Raw genomic sequence first — 8,880 nt, 5'->3', positions numbered from 1 at the left:
GCAGACATCCTGTAAGCGCCCACAAATCTTGCTTACCTAGCTTGCATTCAAACCAAGGTGCCTGGAAATTCGTCGCTTAGAGTCCTCGGCAGAGAAAAGAATACACCGTCAGCAGGAGTTTACCAAGTAGCACTCTGGGGAACTCCTCGAAAAAACTGTTTGATCTCGCACTTCTTTCTCTGCATCCTCTGCAGCGCCTGTGCAGTATTGAAAAGAAAAGACCCTTTATCACTTTTGGACATATTGAAATGGCCGGTTTCAACTTTGGTCATAAATTAAATAATATGAAAGTTGTTACAATATTAGATGAAAAAGAAAAGGATTAAAGGGCGTTCGTGCCAATACACACCCACGACAAAAGAGGCACTAAAGTTAGTAATCGATAGTAAGCTCCCTTATAGTTTATTTCATAAGAGCGCCTCTTTCCTTACGTTATTGTTGTTTGATGAAATACGAAGTACATTTGTCTCAGCCCTTTCATTAATGAAATAAAGTACAAAAGATGTACCAAATAAGGAGGGTCCCAATGGGGTGATGGTTCTTGAGATTAAAGGTTAAAATTTTAGCAAGGTTACGTTGGGCGCATCTTAATTGATTGACTAAAAGGTTCTTGTTCCAGAGCCATTGTATAAAATTCACCGGGGGACCTTGCTCTAAGGCGGCATACCAACGTAAGGCCATGTTTTTTTTCTCTCTTTTCCTTTGCAGTTTAGTTAGACAGCGCTTGCGAATACAGTTCTAAATCTCGATGATTCTGCGAGGTTCTCACTTCCTAACTGAGGATACATCACACTAATATGCGTTACTTCTTTTTCACACGGTTGTTGAAAACAAAGGAATAAAACACCACAGTGTGACCTCATTTTGAACAAAAGCAACTTAATTATTCCCTAGTGCAAGGTAAGCGTGATATTAAATAAATAAAAAACGCGCCAAGTGCATTGTTGAGTTGTGTAAGCACGCGGGAATTTTTAAGTACACGAGAGAAATGCACCTCTCGAATGTCCTTATTAATTCCCAAGTGCTAATACAACTCAACAATGCTCGCGGTTTTATTTCTCCGTCTATATGAATTTAATCAACTGGAGTAAACCAAATGGATCCTTCTGAGTTGGGTCCTATACTTTGCTATCTGAAGAGGCCTCAAGATGGGGAAAAGAGGAATTAACCACTAGGCCTGTATCATACACAATAATCTGCTTCCTGTTCTTTTGCTTTTTCCTGCAGTAGATAGGTCGAGAAATCATTTCTTGTCGTCTTCCATGACGAATAGAAGATACCTTAGACAAATTCTTTGGCCAAAATATGTCCCTTAGAAAAGATTCCCAAAATTGGATGTAACGTAATCAGGAAATCAATAGGTGGACTAAATAATACAGCTAGATAACACAATGATGTAATCTGATCGAAAGTTGACCATTGCAAAGATACATAACAAAACACATGTACATGCATCTGGGTTATCAGTTCTCATTGTGCAGCGCAAGCCCGTAGAGACTATTGTGACATCGTTACATTTCCCTTCTTTGAATAAACAAACAAAAAACATAATAACAGGAAATTGAAAACTGAAAACGTAAATATAACTTAAAACGGATTAACACTAACTAAAAAATTTCAAAAGTCCAAGATTGTTAGCTCAGCCTCAACACCGGTTTCCTCCTTACAATTCTGCCATTTCTTGTGGAGACAGGTATGGGAACACTTGGTGGAGACGGCTGAAGATCTGGCTGCAGGAACTCTGAAGATCTAACAACTCCATCGCTTCTATTTAAGCCAAGAACGGAAGCACTTTGCAAAGCCGCCTGGGAACCTGGCTGCGAAGCAGCTGGCATCTGCAATGCTGATGTCGAATCTGGGGATTGACCTTTGACCGCACTTTATGTTCATCTGGCATCCCTTGGAAGTTCTTGGGAACTTTATTAGGATGTGAAAAATTAGAGTCTACTATCTCCTTTGCAAACTATAAGGAGCGTAAGGCTACCTGACCACCAGCTTACGCTTTAAACCATTTTGACTGACATGGTAAGGGTCGAATCTACACCACATCTCCGACTCTGTGTGGTGGCAGCTCCTTAGCTCCTCTGTCCTTGTTGTAATTTGAGCTTCACATCAGGAATACGTGCAGGGAAGAGCGGGTTCTGAGTGGATGAGACGCTGTGAAGGAATGGTGTCCATCCCTGCTGATGGGGTGCTCCTAAAGTTCAGTAGAGACATGTGAGGGTCATGGCCAGTATCGGCAGCTTTCTTCAAGATGTTTTGCAGTTTTAACACTGTTCTCTGCCTTTCCGTTGGACTACGGATATCGTGGCGAAGTTTAATGTGTTCAAACTGATACTCCGCTGCAAACTTCTAAAACTCGTTCAAACTGTGGTCCATTCACAGCATGAAATTATGAATTTACGAATCCGTAAACATGCCGTAAAGTAAGCGTTAAGATCCTCTTTACGCGTCTTCACGAACTTCTTTACACTTTCGTAAAGAATGTCTTTACGCACTGAAAACGATAGTGCGTAAAGATCACGGAGAGAGACTAAAAACGCTATCTTTACGTGCCTTGTAAAAAGTCGTATAGAGAATATTTACGATATTTTACGGCGACTGTAAAGTGATCAGAAAGGCGATCTTTACGCGTTATTAAACTATCATAAAAGGACAATATTCACATTCCCGTTTGCCATTTTGCGGTTGTCTAGATTTTTTGGCAACATTCCCTTTTTGTTAATCAGACCATAACAAATGTGAGCTCGTGACAACATCAACGTAATGCGCTATCTTAGCGTGTAATGCAAAAAGTCGTATCGAGAACGTTTGCGATAATTTACGCTTTCGTAAAAAGACGCCGTACGTGCCTTTCAAGCATTGACCCATAACAACACGTGTTTTATAAATGGCAATTTATTTTATTGTCATAACTCTTCAACTTGATTTTTTAATTTTTACAGTAACGTAGCAAGAGGTTTATATTATTCAGTCCAGTATAAAAGGGCCTGGCCATTTCTCACGTTTCAATTAAAAATAAAACTTTTATTGAAATTTTTGATTTCTAAAAGAAAGTTAAAAACATAAGAAATTGACAAGCAATTTACCAATGTGGTTCATAATATATTTATATTTACGTTTCTTTTCACAAGAGTTAAAGATGCGTACATTTGCGATTTCATGCTGTGATTGTCTGTGGTGATACGGTCCGGAAGCCTATATCTTGCAAGGAACGGCTTTAGTTTGTCAATAACCCCTCTGGTAGTCTTAGATGTCAGCATATCTAACTCGAAGTAATTAGAGTAACGGTCAGTGGTAACCAGGTAGTCGGTGCTGTTAAGTTCAAACAGGTCGGCTGAAATGCTTTTCCATGGTCTTGTCGGTATTTCTTAAGAAACCAGAGGTTCTTTCTGCTGTTCTGGTTTGTAGCAAGTAAGTAAATAAGTAAGTATCCTCATTTGAGTGTCAAATACATCTAGCGTCATAATGACGCTAATTGGGGACACTGTATTAGGAGGAAAATTTAAAAAGAAAGGATAAACATTACAATACAATTCTAAAAATGCAGAAAGTATATGCTAGGAACAAAAAACGTACTTGTAAAAAAATAGCTGCTCATACGTGGATGTTTTGTCGAGGAAGACAATCCATAGGGCTTTCTCCTGTATACGTTCCTGTCACGATTCTGTGAACTCAAAAGGGTTGTTTATTGTGCGAACTCGACTGCCGCCACGTGTGTCTTCGTTGTCTCCTAAGTCTTCTAAATATAAAGATGTTCATCGGCCCAGTGGCGTGACCGTGTAACGCAATATCACGACATCTTCCCCTTTTTACAAAGTTTATCTTCAAAAGTTAATTAATACTTAATGTTCGGTTTCGATCACTGTTCAAATCACATAAAATCGATAAAACATTGTTCTTCATTGAAATCATAAAAAGATAGAAACAGAACCCAACAACTATGTAGCGGCTCAATCATTCAATGTTCAGTTCATATGGTAATCCTGATGCCACAACGGCGGTCGACGTCTGCGTTCTGATCGACGAGTTTCCATCCTTTGTGGCTCAAGCTCAGTTCCCATCTCATTTTCAGGTGGCATTCTCTCTGTTTTGGTCTCGCCATGGAACTCCGGTGGAGGAGGTCCTGGCTCTGTCAGATTTGGCGCCGGTTTGAGGGTAGACTCGGGCGGAGTTAGTTCTACCAGACTCATAGGTGGTGCTGTTTCCGGGGTCAGGCGCAGTTGCCGACGGTTGCGTCGGTATCGCCTGCCGCAAACTTCAACTTCATAAGACCTGTTCCCCAAGGCTTTCATGCAGATCCCCAGACTCCATTCCTCCCTTCCGGGAAGCCGCATCCTGATGGCCTGTCCACACTTTAGTGCCTCTAAAGGGCGAAACTTTTTGTTGTATTGTTGAGCTTGTCTTTTCTTGCGCTCAGCTAATTTGGTGGCTGTTTCCTGGTGTGATGGCTGCCGCAGGAGCGTTTCATGGGTTGGTAAGAAAGTGCGTGTGCGGCGTCCCATCAGTCTCTGTACGGGTGATGTTCCTAGACCCTCTGTTGGGGTGTTGCGCCAATCAAGAAGGGCTAACAGCGGGTCTTGCCCATCCGCTTTCGCTTTCGTCATCAAGTTCTTGCAGGTCTTCACGGCATTCTCGGCGCGGCCATTTGACTGGGGGTAACGGGGGCTCGAAGTTCTATGTTCAAACTGCCATTCTCTCACGAATGCACTGAACACCGATGACGTAAACTGAGGTCCGTTGTCGGTAATAAGCACGTCTGGTATCCCATGGCGGGCGAATTGTACTTTACACGCAGCTATCACGCTAGCAGATGTGGCCACCTTAACCTCCTGGACTTCAAAGAACCCACTCCAGTAGTCGACTAGGACAAAGAAATGTTGTTGCCCAAGGTCAAAAAAATCGGCACCTAGCATCGACCAGGGACGCGACGGGATCGGATACGGTTGCAATTCCTCGCGGCACTGATCTGGCTGGTACGACTGGCAGATTGAGCATTTGGAAACAAAGTCCTTTACTTCCGAATTCATGAGGGGCCAATAGAGGACCTCCCTAGCGCGACGTAAACACCCTTCGATTCCAATATGTGATCGGTGAATTTGCTTCAACATTTCTTTTCTCAGGGAAGGGGGTACCAGCAATCGCTCCCCCAGGAATACTAGTCCCTTGTCTTCTATAAGCTCACTTCGTTTGTCATAGTAAGGCGTCAGCTCAGGGGTACAGGACTTCCTTGACACTGGCCATTCACCCTTGATTGCTCCGATTAGCTTTTGCATCACTGGGTCCCTGGCAATCTCGTTTCTGAATTCAGCGAGCCTGTATGGTGCAATCGAGAGGTTTTCTGAATGATCTATCTCGGCAAGTGTACAGATCAGACTTGTATCGTGCTTGGAGGCTTCGGTGGTGTTGCGGTATGCTCGACTCAGTGCATCTGATACCCACATAAGTTCCCCTTTTTTATACTGCACATCCAGGGAGTAATTCTGAAGGGCCATCAGCATTCTCTGGAGTCTCTTTGGTGAGTTGTGTATTGGCTTGGTAAAAACTGCCCTTAGTGGTTCGTGGTCAGACTCGATGTGTACAACTTCGCGTCCCAGTATGTATTGATTGAACTTGTCGGTTGATCACACTATGGCGAGGAGCTCTTTCTCGATTTGAGCGTAACGCGTTTCGGTGTCGGTCAGAGCTCGCGAGGCAAAGGCAACGGGCTGACCCTTTTGCATCAGTACTGCACCTAGACCCGTTATGCTGGCATCGCATTGGATTGTCACTTCTTCAGTAACATCATAGTATTTCAGTACCGGGGCCTTGGCCAAGTATTCTTTGACTGTGGTAAATGCTTTCTCATGCTGTGCAAGCCAACACCACTCGACGTCCTTGTCCTCAAGCCTTCGCAAAGGTTCTGTCATGTCGGACAGGAGTGGCAAGAATTTGGCCAGATAATTGACCATCCCCAAAAACCTCTTCAGGCCTTTCACATCAGTCGGCGGTGGCATATCCAAAATAGCTTCAACTTTGGCTGGGTCTGCCTTTAGACCATCAGGAGTCAAGAGGTGGCCCATGAAACGCACTTCGGTTTGAGATCTTTTCAGCTTGAGTTTGTTGAGCTTGAGGTTCCACTCCCGGCATTTCTTGAAGAACGCACGTTCGTTCTTTTCAAGGCTCGAGTTGACCTCTGCGTCAGTTTCGCCAAATCCAGCGATGAGGAAGTCGTCAGCGATAACTTCAACTCCTTCTAAATTTTCTACGAATTCATGCATGCGTCGCTGCCAAACTTCAGGCGCACTTGAGATACCAAAAGGCATGCGGGCCCATCTATAACGCCCAAAAGGCGTATTGAACGTTGTCAGGAAACTAGAAGCATCGTCTAAGAGGATTTGGTGGAAACCATCCTTGGCGTCACAAAGAGTAAATTTCTTGGCACCTGTTAAGCGGGAGGCCACTTCATCGATAGTCGGCAACTGGTAATGCTCTCGCCGAATGGCACGATTTAAATCTCTCGGGTCAATACAGATGCGTACTTTGTTTGGCTTCACTATGGCCAACATGCTGGATACCCACTGCGTCGGTTCTGTTACTGGAATAATAACTTTACGATCAACAAGTTCGTCCAGCTTGTTTTTGATGCATGGACGCAAGGCTACTGGCACTCGCCTCGGTGCGTGGACCACTGGTTGCGCCTGTTCGTCTATGGCTATTTTGTATGTTCCCGGTAGGGCCCTTAATCCGTCGAATACGTCCTCATACTCTTCGAGCAAGGAGGCTTTGGGACACTTGACGTGTAATGCTAGGACGTCACAATTATGCAAACTCACAAAGCCAAGATTGAGGCTGGTGTTCAATGATAAAATCGGTTGATAGTCTCCGTCTAAGATGTTAAACTCCATTGACCTCCGCTGTCCACGGGACCACACAGGCAGGGTAGCTTTACCAGCAATTTTGCGGCGATCCCCTGTGTACGAGACTATTTCCTTTTGGCATGGTTTGAGGCGATGAAGGAGGGTGTTCCCAGTGATTTGCTTGTATAATTGGGCCGGGAGAATGTCGCACTGCGACCCAGTATCTATTTGAAACTGGACTTCTGTCTTGGGATCTGGCCCATAAATGTGGAGTTTGACCACTGCCAATTTTTCCTGGCCTTTGCTCTTACTAGTAGTAGCACCAATGTAGTAGGGGTCGTTTCCCATGTCGACGGCTTCGTGGACCGCCGAAACTCTACTTTTCACTCCTCGGGGATTAGCGCGACATTTATTCGCAAAATGATTCATACTCCCACAGTTAAAACATGTTCTTCCATACGCGGGACAATGACGTCCATGCACCATTCCGCAATTTCCACATTCTTTAGACGGTCTTCTAAATGCTTGTGACTTAAGTTGTCGTTCTTCTTCAGGTTTTTCTGCCGATCCCGCCTTCCGTAACGCATGAACTGCAGTGTCTCCTCCAGCCATTAGCTTTACTTGCTGTTGGGTCTGTTCTGACGACTTAATAATGTCAACTGCTTGTAGGAGAGATAAATCATTCAAACGGAGAAGTCTCTCGCGGACGCGATCATCCCGTATGCCTAGCACGAGGCGGTCACGCAAAATTTCATCTGGTGTGATTGTATCGTGTGCACAGTTTTTTGCGATCGTTCGAAGCTCCGTAAGATACGTCGAGATGTTTTCGCCTGGTTCCTGGTTTCGGTTGTTGAACCTATAGCGTTCATATATGACCTGTGTCCTAGGAATGCAGAATTCGTCGAACTTCTTCAGGACTTGTGAAATGTCGTCTGCGTTTTCGTCTTCGTTCCAAATAAAGGTATCGTGGGCTCTGACGCCATCCTCGCCTATAATGCTTAGTAATGTCGACACACGAACTATGCCCTCTTGTTTATATACACCAGTAGCGATTTCGTAGCGCTGCCACGCTGCTTTCCACGATTTCCATGCGGTGGCCAAATTGTCGTCAAAAATAAGCGCTTTCGGCGGGGGCAAATTTGACGGGGGAATAAAAACTTGAGTCGGCGCTGGTGGCACAACTATGGATGCTTCAGCTGCTTCTGTCATCTTTAGGGGCGAGCAGATCCCACTTCTGACACCATGTCACGATTCTGTGAACTCAAAAGGGTTGTTTATTGTGCGAACTCGACTGCCGCCACGTGTGTCTTCGTTGTCTCCTAAGTCTTCTAAATATAAAGATGTTCATCGGCCCAGTGGCGTGACCGTGTAACGCAATATCACGACAGTTCCAGTTTTCTTTTGTCGGATGCCCTTGCAAAGTGCCAGATTTTCTGACGATATGTTAAGTGTGGTAATATTGAAGACCTATAGATTACTAGTTTAGCTCGTTCAGGTACTAACTTTTTTATCCGCATTAATACACCAACTTGTTGACTCGCCTTTTGACATAGTTGACTGATGTTTTCTGAGAAATTTAGTTGATTGTCAATGGTCACACCCAAGAGCTTCAATTTATCAGAATGACCAACGATTTCATTTCCACATAGGATATCGATAGAGATACCTTTTTCTTTCCTTCAATATTCAGCAACATAGCTTGGTATTTCTTGCCATTTACTTGTAGTAGATTCTGCTCGTACCATTTTGTAATTTGATTTCCAGCAAACTGAAGTTGACTTTGCACCTGTGCTGTAGCTATAGACGTTCCTGTAACGTAGACCTGATGATCATCGGCGTACATTGATATGTTACAGTTCTTCATATTGTAGTTGAGATCATTTTGATAAAGCTTCCACATACAGGGACCAAAACAGAATCCCTGTGGGCATCCATGTAAGTGTTCTTTCCTCTGGCTATAGACAGGGCCTCGCTTCACTCTGTTTTTTTCTTTGGTTGAAATATGATCGCATAAGTTCCAATGCTTTATCAGAGAAGTTAT

This window comes from Pocillopora damicornis, chromosome 14 (genome assembly GCF_964200805.1).
Source record: "Pocillopora damicornis chromosome 14, jaPocDami1.2, whole genome shotgun sequence".
Taxonomy (NCBI): domain Eukaryota; kingdom Metazoa; phylum Cnidaria; class Anthozoa; order Scleractinia; family Pocilloporidae; genus Pocillopora; species Pocillopora damicornis.
The sequence above is the reverse complement of the archived record's forward strand: the minus strand, read 5'-3'. Positions refer to the sequence as shown.